We start from the raw sequence: 15,594 nt of genomic DNA, 5'->3' as shown, positions 1-15,594 counted from the left end.
CGATCATTCCTCAGCTGCCCTCAGAAGGGGCAGGCTGGCAGAAATGCTGTTGCTAAACACAAATGTGGTTTGTTGCATGGGTTTTGTTTTATTTTGCCAATGGTTTTGGTTTATTTTTAAATAATGTTCACTTTGATGTATTTGTCTATGTGGCCTTATTTTATGAAAAATGTGTAAAGCTATGGTTAATTAGAATTTTGAAATGTATTTTTGTTTGTCTTTTTTTGCTTTCCTTGTTTTGTTGACCAATAAAAATTACTTTAAAATTGTTAAGTTTGTCTTTTGTTACTTTTTCATGCTACATATGTTGACAGCTGCAGCTGAACTAGGTTAGGGCCTAACAAATTATGTGTGATTTTTGTCTAAGCTTCTTTCCTGGTGTGTAATCATGAAATGTTTGCCATGTTTATTCTCCCTGACTTTAAAGACAAAAACTGGTAAGTATTTTATTTATTCTGCAGTGGTCCTCAGCCCTCAAGTACCCCCGACAGGACATGTTTTGGGGATTTCTCTTATCAAGAATTGCTGTCCAGACTATTTTAAAGCACATGTGCAAGATGAAGGAAAACCTGCAAACATGGCCTGTGGGGGGGGGGGGGGTTTGCTATTGGTGGACAGGCTTGACGTGCTGATTTACAGCACTGTGCTTAAATCTAGCGCAAGGCAATCCTATTCAAATTGTGGGTGTTTGAGGGAAGCCAAGTGAGTGTTAGAACCCCTGCTTTGTGTTTTTTTATTTTTGTGTTGAGCTTTGTGTCCCTTTTCTTAAAATTGGCTTCACTTCCTGTCACACAGCTGAACAGGAAGTGAGGTTAAAACCCTACCAGTGTCATTTCTTGGGGACACCGGTCAATCTAACTAGTGTCCCCATTAAGCAAATTGCACTCCAGCACTGCTGTGTACACCCCAAATCATGGGTCTTCAAACTACGGCCCTCCAGTTGTTCAGGAACTACAATTCCCATCATGCCTAGTCATGTCTGTGAATGTCAGTGCATTACAAGGCCTCATGGGATGTGTATTTCTACAACAGCTGGAGGGCCGTAGTTTGAGGATCCCTGCCCCAAATGATTATTTAGTTTGGGGTTTAGTAAAGGCAAAGCCACTCTGCAGTACAAGCATAGTTGCTGAAAATCAGAGAGGAAGCACTGATGGTTTTAACATCCAATCCTGTAGAAGCAAAGTTGTTTTGTTTTCTTTCTTCCTTGCTTTGCACTTGTAGGAGTGGATTTGCCTTTAGTAAATGGACCCCAAAGTCCAAGATCCCTAATAATTTGGGGTGTACACAGCAAAATGCTAGAGTGCAATTTACATAATGGGAAACTATTTAGATTGATCTGTGTCCACAAGAAAATATATTAGTAAGGTTTTACCCTCACTTCCTGTTTGGCTATGTGACAGGAAGTGAATGAATTAGAAAGGGTGAAGACACCTCACAAATGTTGTCACTATCAGGGGTGCAGACATCCCCAAAAAAATGAGCAGATAATACTTATTTGCAAATTAATAATTTTTTAGTTAACATTGGGTGGGGTGCTCTAACACACACATTCCTACATATTAGCAACGCTCTATCCTGGCCTATTGGCATGGTTATATTTTCTTAGGGCTCTCAATAAAACTCTATGAAATTTGGGCTTAAGCTAGAACCAGGGGCGGACTGACAACTCATGGGGCCCCCGGGCAATAGAAGATTATGGGGCCCCTCTGGCTTACAGATGACCACCACGCCAGGAGGTAGTGCAGAGGCGGGCAGCTAAAATCTTGGGATATTCACATTAAAAGCATGTCATTTTCGGACATATCAGGGACAGATCTAAAAAAAACACAGATTTTTACATACTGTCCCTGGTTTTACTGAGCCTGGCAACCCGGATGGGGCCCCCTAGTGGCATGGGGCCCTCGGGCAGTGCCCGAGTGACTCAATGGTCAGTCCGCCCCTGACAAGAACTATAATCAACAAGTTTTATTTTCTTTCATTTTGGATAGAGTGAGGGAGTGTTATAGGCCCTGTCAGTTTATTTTGTATTATCTGTGTCCAATTGGGGAGATTTGCCTTCACTTCCTGCCCCATAGCCAAACAGGAAGTGAGAGAAAAACTATGCAAATTAACCACTTCCCGCCCAGCCTATGGCCGATTTACGTCCGGGAAGTGGTTACACAATCCTGACAGGACGTCCTGCAGGATTTCATGCCGCACGCGCCTGTGGGGGCACGCAGCGCGGCGATCGGTGATGCGGGGTGTCAGTCTGACACCCTGCATCTCCGATCTCGGTAAAGAGTCTCTCACGGAGACGGAGACTCTTTACCACGTGATCAGCCGTGTCCAATCACGGCTGATCACGATGTAAACAGGAAGAGCCATCGATGGCTCTTCCTCACTCGCGTCTTACAGACGCGAGTATAGGAGAGCCGATCGGCGGCTCTCCTGACAGGGGGCGTTCGCGCTGATTGTTTATCAGCGCAGCCCCCCCTCGGATCACCACACTGGACCACCAGGGATGCCCACCCTGGACCACCAGGGTGTGCAAAAACAAAAAAAATATAGAACAAAAAAACAAAAAGCATTAAAAAATAAGAAAAAAGATGCCAATCAGTGCCCACAAATGGGCACTGACTGGGAAAATCAGTGCCACCCCACAGTGCCCATCCATGCACAGTGCCCACCTATCAGTGCCCACCTGTGCCACCCATAAGTATCCATCAGTGCCACCCATAAGTGCCGCCCATAAGTATCCATCAGTGCCACCCATAAGTGCCGCCCATCTGTGCCGCCCATCAGTGCCGCCTATGAGTGCCCATCAGTGCCGCATAGCAGCGCCGCCAATCAATGCCACCTCATCTGTGCCGTCAGTACTACCTCATCGATGTCCATCAGTGCCATCTCATCGGGGCCCATCAGTGCCGCCATATCAGTGCCCGTAATTGAAAGAGAAAAACTTATTTACAAAAAAATTAACCTAAAAAAAGAAAAAGGTTTTTTTGTTTCAAAATTTGCAGTCTTTTTTTAGTTGTTGCGCAAAAAAAAAACGCAGAGGTGATCAAATAACAACAAAAGAAAGCTCTATTTGTGGGGAAAAAAGGACGCCAATTTTGTTTGGGTACAGTGTTGTATGACCGCGCAATTGCCATTCAAAGTGCGACAGTGTTGAAAGCTGAAAATTGGCTTGGGCGGGAAGGTGCGTAAGTGCCTGGTATGGAAGTGGTTAAGGGAATCCAGTGCCCCCCCAGAACTAGTGTGTGGGTCCCCTGAAAATTACTGGGCGGGGTTATACAAAAACAGGGTGTGACCTTGACAGGAAGGGGTGGGTCATTTTTCTATTAGGAGGTGCAGATATGTAGTCAGGCCTAGGGCAGAACCAAACCTTAATATACTACTGCATATTAGGGCTTATTTAGACCGGAACCGATTTACAGCGTGTTTTTATATTGTGGGAGGAAACCCACGCAGGCACAGGGAGAACATGCAAACTCCATGCAGATGCTGTCACGGGCGGGATTCGAACCAACGACTCTTTTGCTGCTAGGTCAAAGTGCTATACACTACACCACTGTGGTGAACGAACATGATTGCAGCTGAAAGCATGAGATCTTTTTTTTTTTTTTTTCAATACCATGCTTTCCAGCCTTATTGACCCCGCCTCTCTCCATAAAGAGGACCTGTCACACACTAGTCCTATTACAAGGGATGTTTACATTCCTTGTAATAGGAAGAAAACTGATAATTTTTTTTTTATTTTTTTATTTCAGTGTAAAACATTATAAAACTAAATAAAAATAAATAAGAAAACCCCAAAAAAAATTTTTAAAGCGCCCCGTCGCGACGAGCTCGCGCACAGAAGCAAACGCATACGCGAGTAGCGCCCGCATATGAAAACAGTATTCAAACCACACAAGTGAGGTATCGCCGCGATCGTTAGAGTGAGAGCAATAATTCTAGCCCTAGACCTACTCTGCAACTCAAAAAATGCAACCTGTAGAATTTTTTAAACGTCGCCTATCGAGTTTTTTAAAGGGTAAAAGTTTGACGCCATGCCACGAGCGGGCGCAATTTTTAAGCGTGACATGTTGGGTATCATTTTACTCGGCGTAACATTATCTTTCACAATATAGAAAAAAATTGGGCAAAATGTATTGTTGTCTTATTTTTTAATTCAAAAAAGTGATTTTTATCCAAAAAAAGTGCGCTTGTAAGACCGCTGCGCAAATACGGTGTGACAAAAAGTATTGCAATGACTGCCATTTTATTCCCTAGGATGTCTGCTAAAAAAAAATATATAATGTTTGGGGGTTCTGATTAATTTTCTAGCCAAAAAATTGTGATTTTCACATGAAGGAGAGAAGTGCCAGAATTAACCCGGTGGGCAAGTGGTTAAAGTACTCATGGCTATAAAGAATAGAGTCATTGCTCATTAAAAAAAAAAGGGGGTCCCTCCAAATTAAATTACCAGGCCCTTCAGGTCTGGAATGGATATTAAGGGGAACCCCGCCGTAAAAACCCCCAAAAAAAAAGACGTGCGGTTCCCGGCAAATATCCATTCCAGACCCTTCAGGTCTGGTGTGGATTTTAAGGGGAACTCCACCCCAAATTGAAAAAAAAAATGGCGTGGAGTCCCCCTAAAAATCCACACCAGACCCTTATCCGAGCACGTTGACCTGGCCGGCCGCAGAAAAGAGGGGGGGACAGAGTGCGGCCCCCCCCCTCTCCTGAACCGCACCAGGCCACATGCCCTCAACATGGGGAGGATGTCCCCATGTTGATGGGGACAAGGGTCTCATCCCCACAACCCTTGCCCGGTGGTTGTGGGGGTATGCGGGCGGGAGGTTTATCAGAATCTGGAAGACCCCTTTAACAAAGGGGACCCCCAGATCCTGACCCCCCCCCTGTGTGAAATGGTAATGGGGTACATTGTACCTCTACCATTTCACCCCAAAAAAAATGTCAAAGTGATAAAAATGACAGTAGCCGGTTTTTGACAAATCTTTTAATAAAGTCTTCTTTTCTTCTTTCCTTCGGGGTTCTTCCGCTGCTTCTTCTCGTCCACATCTTGCCCGACATCTTCTTCTATCTTCTCCGTCCGTCCTTCCGCCTTCTGGTACCGCATCTTGCCCGTTGTCTTCTCCGTCCGCCTCCTCGTCCGCATCTTGGGTCTTCTGCGGTCTTCTTCTCGGTCCGCCACCTTCTCGTCCCCTGCGTTTGAATTGTAATTGGCCGCCGTTTTCCCGCTCCTGGGACCCGCCCCCCTCTGACGCCACAAGTAAACTCCTTAGAAGGTCATGTGCGTCAGAGGGGGGCGGGGTCGCAGAGCGTCACACAGCGGGGGAATTCAATTTCAATCGCGCCGCCCGGAGAAGAAGTTCCCGCCGTGTCACACTCATGTGACCCCGCCCCCCTCTGACGCACATGACCTTCTAAGGAGTTTACTTGTGGCGTCAGAGGGGGGCGGGTCCCAGGAGCGGGAAAACGGCGGCCAATTACAATTCAAACGCAGGGGACGAGAAGGTGGCGGACCGAGAAGAAGACCGCAGAAGACCCAAGATGCGGACGAGGAGGCGGACGGAGAAGACAACGGGCAAGATGCGGTACCAGAAGGCGGAAGGACGGACGGAGAAGATAGAAGAAGATGTCGGGCAAGATGTGGACGAGAAGAAGCAGCGGAAGAACCCCGAAGGAAAGAAGAAAAGAAGACTTTATTAAAAGATTTGTCAAAAACCGGCTACTGTCATTTTTATCACTTTGACATTTTTTTTGGGGTGAAATGGTAGAGGTACAATGTACCCCATTACCATTTCACACAGGGGGGGGGTCAGGATCTGGGGGTCCCCTTTGTTAAAGGGGTCTTCCAGATTCTGATAAACCTCCCGCCCGCATACCCCCACAACCACCGGGCAAGGGTTGTGGGGATGAGACCCTTGTCCCCATCAACATGGGGACATCCTCCCCATGTTGAGGGCATGTGGCCTGGTGCGGTTCAGGAGAGGGGGGGGCCGCACTCTGTCCCCCCCTCTTTTCTGCGGCCGGCCAGGTCAACGTGCTCGGATAAGGGTCTGGTGTGGATTTTTAGGGTGACTCCACGCCATTTTTTTTTTCAATTTGGGGTGGAGTTCCCCTTAAAATCCACACCAGACCTGAAGGGTCTGGAATGGATATTTGCCGGGAACCGCACGTCTTTTTTTTTTTTGTTTTTTACGGCGGGGTTCCCCTTAATATCCATTCCAGACCTGAAGGGCCTGGTAATTTAATTTGGGGGAACCCCTACACATTTTTTTGTTTGTTTTATGAATGAATCCCTTTAGAATTGTCAGAGCCGACAATTCATTATAGCCGCGTGTGAATTTTTAAATGACTTTTTTCCTTCAGAATGTCACTTTGTGCAGGGGGAGTTCTAAGTGCGGGAAAAATGCGCTATTTCACATGCTGACATTACACCCCCCCTAGGTACGAAATTTAAAGGAATATTTCACTTTTATTGTTTCACTTTAAGAATTATTAATTTCACTGCTCCCGAAAAAACGGCCGTTTTAAAAAATAAAAAAAGCATTGATACATGTTCCCTGGGGCAGGACTGAGGTCCCCAAACACTTTTTAGGACAAAACTTGCAGATTAGCCTTTAAAATGAACACTTTTGATTTCTCCCATAGACTTCTATAGGGAGTTCGGCGCGGCTTTACATATTAGTTTCAATGCGCCGGCTGCTACGCTGGTTCATGCGCCTGATTAAGCCTCCACCCGGAGTACTAATTAATGCATGAACCAGCGCAGCGCACATAGCTTAGTAAATCAGGCCCATAGTTACAAGTATGAGCTCAGGCGTGTTCGCAACCCACACGTGCAGAGCCCGTCAGGAAGTCGGCACTGCTAATCGCAGGCAGTAAGACATTTTCCCGATCTGCGGCTGCGCTGTGCAGTTGCAAACATGCCTAAGCTCATTCTTAGTTACAAGACAACGTAAAGCGGGGGTTCACCCTAAAAAAAATGTTTTCTTTATCTACCATCCCATCCTGCATACTAGTGTCAACTACAGTATGCCTTTTTTTTTTTGCGCTGTACTTACCGTTTAATTGTCCAATTTCGTTTCAGACTCTGGCGGGGAAATAGGCGTTCCTGTGAAGAGAGGAACATGATTGACGACTGGCTATGGCGCGTCACGCGTTCCGAAAATAGCCGAAATAGGACTCGGATATATACGGCGCCTGCGCAGTCAGCTCCTAGTCTGTGCGCAGGCGCCGTATAGCGCCGTGAAGAGCCGAGTCCTACTCCGGCTATTTTTGGAACGTGTGACGCGCCATAGCCGGACGTCAATCATGTTCCCTTCTTCATAGGAACGCCTACTCCCCGCGTGAGTCTGAAACGAAACTGAAGGATTAAACGGTAAGTACAGCGCAAAAAAAGGCATACTGTAGCTGACGCTAGTATGCTGGATGGGATGGTACATAGTTGTTTTTTAGGGTGAACCTCCGCTTTAAAGTGAAGACAATGACTGTCTGCACACTTGGAAAAGCGATTTCAGGATATAGGTAATTATATATAATGCTCAGCTACTATTTTTCAAAGTGGAAACCGAGTGGGGAAGCTGCAGACCCAAAGCTCCATGTAAGAGGTAAAAGAAAAGATAGAAAAATAATAAAAACTATGGGCCAAATCCTCAGCCAGGCGGCGTAACTTAACTTTCAGCAGTTAAGTTACACTGACTTAAAGTTTTTACCTAAGTGCCTGATCCTCAAAGCACTTACGTAAAAATTTCAAGCCGTGTAAGTTAAGTGCCGCCGTCGTAAGGCGTTCCTCCTCTCCGGGGGGCGTTTACAATTTAAATGAGGCGCGCTCCCGCGCCGGCCGTACTGCGCATGCGTGTGACGTCATTTTCCCGACGTGCATCGCGCGAACGTAATTGACGCCGGGCGGCTTTGTGGATTGCGACGGGACACTAAAGTTGCGACGGGTGAAAAAAAGACGCCGGGAAAACAAATAATTATAAAAAAAAATGACAGCGTCGCTCGGCATGCATTCCTGAGGGAGAACTCCATGCCAATTTTCAATGAAAAAAACGGCATGGGTTCCCCCCCCAGGAGCATACCAGGCCCTTAGGTCTGTTATGGGTTGTAAGGAGACCCCCCCTCCGCCGAAAAATTGACGTAGGGGGTCCCCCTACAATCCATACCAGACCCGTATCCAAAGCACGCTACCCGGCCAGCCAGGAAGGGAGTGGGGACGAGCGAGCGCCCCCCCCCCCCTCCTGAGCCGTGCCAGGCCGCATGCCCTCAACATGGGGGGGTTGGGTGCTCTGGGGCAGGGGGGTGCACTGCGGGCCCCCCCACCCCAGAGCACCCTGTCCCCATGTTGATGAGGACAGGACCTCTTCCCGACAACCCTTGCCATTGGTTGTCGGGGTCTGCGGGCGGAGGCTTATCGGAATCTGGGAGTCCCCTTTAATAAGGGGGCCCCCAGATACCGGCCCCCCACCCTAAGTGAATGGATATGGGGTACATCGTACCCCTATCCATTCACCTGTAGGCAAAAAGTAAAAGTTAATAAACACACAACACAAGGCTTTTTAAAATATTTTATTATTCTGCTCCGGGTGCCCCCCCTGTCTTCGTTATTAGCTCAATTACCAGGGGGGGCTTCTTCTTCCGCTCTCCGGGGGTCTTCTCCGCTCTCCGGGGGTCTTCTCCGCTCTCCGGGGGGGGTTTCTGCTTCCGCTCTCCGGGGGGGGCTTCTCCGGACTCCGGGGGGCTTCTTCCATCTTCTCCCCTCTTCCGCTCTTGACTCGGCGAACCCCGGTTCTTCTGCAGCTCTCCGGTGCCTTCTTCTTCAGCGCTGGCTGCCTGCTATGTTTGTGTGTTAGCTCGATTTCTAACAGGCAGCCGGCGCGGTCTTCTGTGACGTCATCTTCTCTTCTATTCTTCTCCCCTCTTCCGATGTTGCCTCGTCGCCTGTTGTCGCTGTAATGATGGAAGCGCGCCTTGCATCACATTTATATAGGCATCACCGTCCCATCATGCTCCGGTAGGTACCCACGTGGTGGGTGCACGTGGGTAGGCACCCACCACGTGGGTACCTGCCGGAGCATGATGGGACGGTGATGCCTATATAAATGTGATGCAAGGCGCGCTTCCATCATTACAGCGACAACAGGCGACGAGGCAACATCGGAAGAGGGGAGAAGAACAGAAGAGAAGATGACGTCACAGAAGACCGCGCCGGCTGCCTGTTAGAAATCGAGCTAACACACAAACATAGCAGGCAGCCAGCGCTGAAGAAGAAGGCACCGGAGAGCTGCAGAAGAACCGGGGTTCGCCGAGTCAAGAGCGGAAGAGGGGAGAAGATGGAAGAAGCCCCCCGGAGTCCGGAGAAGCCCCCCCCGGAGAGCGGAAGCAGAAACCCCCCCCCGGAGAGCGGAGAAGACCCCGGAGAGCGGAGAAGACCCCCGGAGAGCGGAAGAAGAAGCCCCCCCTGGTAATTGAGCTAATAACGAAGACAGGGGGGGCACCCGGAGCAGAATAATAAAATATTTTAAAAAGCCTTGTGTTGTGTGTTTATTAACTTTTACTTTTTGCCTACAGGTGAATGGATAGGGGTACGATGTACCCCATATCCATTCACTTAGGGTGGGGGGCCGGTATCTGGGGGCCCCCTTATTAAAGGGGACTCCCAGATTCCGATAAGCCTCCGCCCGCAGACCCCGACAACCAATGGCAAGGGTTGTCGGGAAGAGGTCCTGTCCTCATCAACATGGGGACAGGGTGCTCTGGGGTGGGGGGGCCCGCAGTGCGCCCCCCTGCCCCAGAGCACCCAACCCCCCCATGTTGAGGGCATGCGGCCTGGCACGGCTCAGGAGGGGGGGGGGGGCGCTCGCTCGTCCCCACTCCCTTCCTGGCTGGCCGGGTAGCGTGCTTTGGATACGGGTCTGGTATGGATTGTAGGGGGACCCCCTACGTCAATTTTTCGGCAGAGGGGGGTCTCCTTACAACCCATAACAGACCTAAGGGCCTGGTATGCTCCTGGGGGGGAACCCATGCCGGTTTGGAATTTACAAATTGCCGTGGAGTTCTCCCTCGGGAATGCATACCAAATGCCGTCGCTTGAATGGGCCTTTACAAGGTGTGACTAACTTTACACTTTGTAAAAGCAGCCCTAGTTTTACACCAGGCAAACTAACACTTACGGCGAAAAAACTAGGCACAAAAGCTTTGAGGATCGCCCTAAGTGCTAATTTGCATACTAACAGAGGCATTTCGACTCGAAATGCCCCCAGTGGCGGATGCGGTACTGCATCCTAAGATCCGGCAGTGTAAGTCCCTTACAGATGTCGGATCTTCTGCCTAACTTAGGAAAACTGCTTCTGAGGATCAGTTCCAAAGTTAGAACCAGAGATACGACGGCTTACGCCGGAGTATCTCTTTTGTGGATTTGGCCCTATATATATAGTGGAAAAAATTACGGGACATGATCTCCAATGCAATGATTTCTCTTCAAGACATGAAAATTAAACAATGCTACTGTACATACCATGCGCTTCATCAGGCTTTGTGCAACAATCTACAAGAGACATCCTACCTTTATACTAACACCTCAGGGTGTAACTTCACAGCCCCCATTTCCTATCTAAATTAAAGCGGCAGTCCACCCTTAAAAAAGAAAAATTGCCAAAAAGGCTCCAAAAAATTTGAATTTTTTTTTTATACTTACCAGAAATGGCTGTTACTAGGCAGATTGTCCTAATCTGCCGCTTCCTCGTCCGCGGTGGTCTTCTTTCTTCTCCTTGTGCTGCCTCCTGGGAAATGGGGAGCGGTGTCTTCTGGGACCTTGTTGGTGTCCCAGGAGACATCTGCCCATTCACATAGCGCCGTGCGACTCACGTATGCGCATTAGGGAACCGGGAAATGAAGCCGCAACGCTTCACTTCCTGATTCCCCCACCGAGGATGGCGGCGGGGCAGCCGAGACCCGAGGGCTTGCTCGGCTTCAGCTGCCGTCATCGCGGGCACCCTGGACAGGTAAGTGTCCTTATTAAAAGTCAGCAGCTACAGTGTTTGTAGCTGCTGACTTAATTTTTTTTTTTTTAATGCCGGACCTTTGCTTTAACCCTCAACAAGCTAAAAATACTTCAATCTATACAAGCTAATGCAAACATTTGGACATGAATCACTTCTACTATTTATCTACTCCACCAATTATCATAGAAAAATGTATTTTACATATTTACACTTTAGCAAAATTCATCATATCATGGTAAACAGATTTTCCTCTACGAGCTGTATATTTCTATAGCTCATCTCCAAATACACCCCATGTTGCCTATCTTGTGCGATTCTGTACAACTTGTGAGAGAACATGAAATTCAGTCCTCATATTCTTTATAGGAATAAGTAAATATCATAATCCCTGTTCATCCCATCAGGATGCAGGGATTGTAATCTATTGATTAACCATACCTCTCTTTGTTTCAGTTTTAAAATCCTATCATAATATATATATATATATATATATATATATATATATATATATATATATATATATATATATATATATATATATATATATATATATTAATTATACATTTGCTACACAAGACATTGTAATTGAATGCTAGTAAAAATTACCTTTCTTCTTAAATCTGCAGTTGCTGTAATTTTCTGAAAAATTCAATGAAATATGGCAACATGCAGACCTTCTGAACACAAATGATGTACATAACTTGCCCATAAGTGTAATTTCCCGCTTGTATGATTGTCTCACTGATTTTCCCAGAAGTCTGCACTAAGATACAAGCTAAATTTGCAATAGGGATGATACTTTTGGTGAGATACTCCCTAAGGGTTAATTATTTCTAAAGGGACGCAGACACAATTTTCTTCATTAGAAGACTACAAGTGCATCAACTGATTGGATTAAACACAGACGTTCCCATTAGGGAGTCAGTATTTATACAGCTTTTTCTTAAAATAGAACTCGGCAAAACTTTTTCTTTCATTTTGGATAGAGTAAGGGAGGGTTATAACCCGTCAGATTTTTCACTTTCTGTCCCATAACCAAACAGGAAGTGAGAGAAAAATTAAGGGAATTCCTTGGGGAGCTAGTGTCCCTATTGGAAGATTTCCCCTCTCTTACTTTTCTGTGGACAACCCAAAATGTTGAATTTTCTTTTAGACCCCTTTCAAACTGGGACACCCAGCCATCAGCGCTAACGTGCCACTTGTTTTAGCGCTTCATTAGTGGCGGCACTATTTGGGCGCTAGCAGGGCGCTTTTTACAAGATGTTTTTTTAAAAAGTCAAGTTTTGCAGCGCTTTCAATGCGCTTTTAAGGCGATTTGGAAGCGCTGCCCATTCATTACAATGGGCAGGGTATTAAATACCCCAACCCACCCCAAAGATACTGCTTGCAGGACTCTTCGTAATGTTCCGTAGGCGCACCTCCCCAGTGTGAAAAGACACACTGCAATAAAAGGGAGGCAGCTTTCAGGCGCTTTTCAGAGGCTAGCCTTACTTTCACTTTCAACTAATAATGGTAAACAGGACAAATAGAGAGGGTAAATCTCTTTAAGGGGGGCACAAACAGCAATAAAAACTGACAAGCATTCTAAGCTTTCTCCATTCTATCTAAAACAAAAAAAACATTTTGCCTTTAGTTATACTTTAACTACCTCCTGCCCATGCTATAGCCGAAGGACGGCTACAGAGCAGGCCTTAATTGCCAAGAGGGCATCCACTTATGTCCTCCCAAGGATGCGCTTCCTGCATGGGGCGCAAGGCTTGCTCTGTGATCAGTGAGTAAATGAGACTCAGCCAATCACAGATCAGCGTGTGATGCCAATGATCAGCCAATGATGTAAACAGAAGATCATAATAAGATTTTTTCCCCTCACGCTGTAAGCAAAAAAAAGCAGATCACTGGCTTATGTCAGAGGGACATTGGTCCCCCACATGGACACCCACTGCTGATAAGCAGTGCCACCTACCAGCTCTTATCAGTGCTGCCTATCAGTGCCCACCAGTGCCACCTATCAATGCCCAACAGTGTCACCTATCAGTGCCCATCAGTGCTGCCAATCAGTGCCTCATCATCAGTGCCACCTATCAATGCTGCCTATCAGTGTCGCCCATCCGTGCCCCCCATCATTGCCGCCTCATCAGTGCCACCTATCAGTGCAGGCTATCAGATACCACAAAAAGAAAGCTCAATTTGTGTAAAAAAAAAAAAAAGATAAAAAATGAATTTGACTACAGTGTTACATGACCGCACAATTGTCATTCAAAAGCACACACCATCGGACTTCAAACAAACTTTTCAGTGGAATTTTGTTTGAAGGGCGTTGGCCGGGAACACATGGCAGGACACGTTTCCAGCAGGGACAGACTTTAGCAACACAAATGGCTACCTAACAGGTCCACAAAAGTCCTTCCAAGCACTTAGGTGTGCTACTTGCTCTGCAGTATATAGGTGTAATATACACTTATAATATACTTTCGAATATATATTATAGTGGATTTGTATTGTGCAGCATTGTGACTGGCGGTGTATTTGGTTACTGCTGAATTTTTGCCTCTTTCACTGCGTTACCTCTGCTACACACTTTAAAAAAAAATCCTGAAAAAAAAAGTTTCATAACTGGTGCGATAAACCAGTGGCCCCCCAAAACGACAGATTTTGTTATATACCTTCTTCCACATATAATGCGCTTCTCTAGAGACTTTTGTTGTCACAGGGTCATTTAAAAAATGACAGGTAGAGGAAGAGGCAGGCCCTTCCTCTGAATGTCCCGCTGTAGGTGGCACAATGTTCGTTCAATTACGTCAAAGGATGCACCAGACTTGTTTGAGTGGCTCGCCACCAACACCGCCACCACCACCACCACCATATACCCTCCACTTGAGTCGCAGGAATATATATATATATATATATATATATATATATACACACACACAATATTACCAAAAATATTTGGACACCTGCATTTACATGCATATGAACTTTATGGTTTTGTGTTTTTGTACTTTATATAATATCATACTACACTTAGTATGGTACTTTAGAATATCATATACAGTGGAACCTTGGATTACGAGCATAATCCGTTCCAGGAGAATGCTCGTAATCCAAAGCACTCGCATATTAAAGCGAGATTCCCCAAATAATTTTTTCCGCATTGACTTCAATAGCATGCAATACTGTGTGTGGCCAGAGGTGGGGGGCTGGAGAGCCTCGGTAATACGCAGAAAGGCTCAGGGACACTTCGGAAAACCTCGGAAAGGAGCGGAGTATTTTTAAGTTATTCCGAACAGGTCAGATTGGCTCCGATCAGCTCCGCTCGGCTCTGCTCGGCTTCAGCACCCTGCACCTCTAGCCAAATGCTCGTATTGTAAAAAACGCTCACTACTCACAATCCGAGGTTTCACTGTATTGAATACTGTCAGTAATATATACTGTCAGTAATATAAAATGGACTCTAGATTAATCAGAAAGGATATTATATAAAAATGAAGAAATGACAACCTGGTAACACCTTTGTTTCAACATATAATATGGATTGCTTGATTCTACAATACAGTATATGTCCTCTGAATGTCTTTGAATAGCTGAACAACTTGTGATTGAAACAATGGATGGCTGAAGCCACTGATTGCTTTGTGTTCCCATAATATTACCTCCTGCCAAGTGGCTCGCAGCCTCATTCAGTTAAGAAAAATTGCAGATTACAAGTTGGTTTTCTCGAGACAAGTTACTAATGTTCCATCCTGTGCGCCAGGTTAACAGCTTGCAATTCAGCAAAATTCTAGGCTTTTAATATGAGCGGAGACAGTTCAGTTATCGGTTTCTCATTTATGCTCTCCAGTGTTCTCTCCTGCATGGCTTGTTTCTGTGCAGAATGAGTTCTATTAACAGCCTTGCCAAACACCTTCAAACATTTGCTGGGATGTTACTAAGTGCAACTACCTTTCACAAGTCTGCAACACTTCTGAAAAGCTAATGAGGTCACTTTATTACCAGCAAACAGCCGTTGTACAAAACCATGCTCAGCAGTGATTGAATTTACCTTTCAGCGGCTTCATTATTGTAGTTTAATTGCCGCGTCTTTTGATGATTTGGTTATTCAATTCAGCATGTTTGTATCACATAATTATTTTATTTTTTTTGTAAATCGTGAAATGTGCCTGGAAGAGGCATATATGCTAAAATGGTTCTATTAGGTTCCATTTCCAAGCTCTTAGTCTTGCTTGGCTATGGCCGCCGCTGTATCATGGGAGCGCGCCCGCAAGAGCTTTCCACCATGCAAGCTCAAAGCCTCGTACACATGATCCGATTGTTGGCCAACCGAGCATCTGATTTTTGTCCAAAGGGCATGTTCCTGGATCTTGTCTTGCATACTAGCGGTACACAATTGTCGGCCAACAAACACGAACATACCCTTTGTACTCCTTCTGCTAATTTCGTGTTTGGTGAGCATTAATTCCGAGCATGCGTGTTTGTACCTTTGACTTTTGCGTGATGGATTTGTGTACTGACAATTAGGGATGAGCTTCGTGTTCGAGACAAACTCATGTTCGACTCGAACATCGTAGGTTCGACCGTTCGTCGAATTACGAACGTTATG

Source organism: Rana temporaria, chromosome 8 (assembly GCF_905171775.1).
Source record: "Rana temporaria chromosome 8, aRanTem1.1, whole genome shotgun sequence".
Lineage (NCBI taxonomy): Eukaryota > Metazoa > Chordata > Amphibia > Anura > Ranidae > Rana > Rana temporaria.
This window is presented reverse-complemented; position numbering follows the sequence as displayed.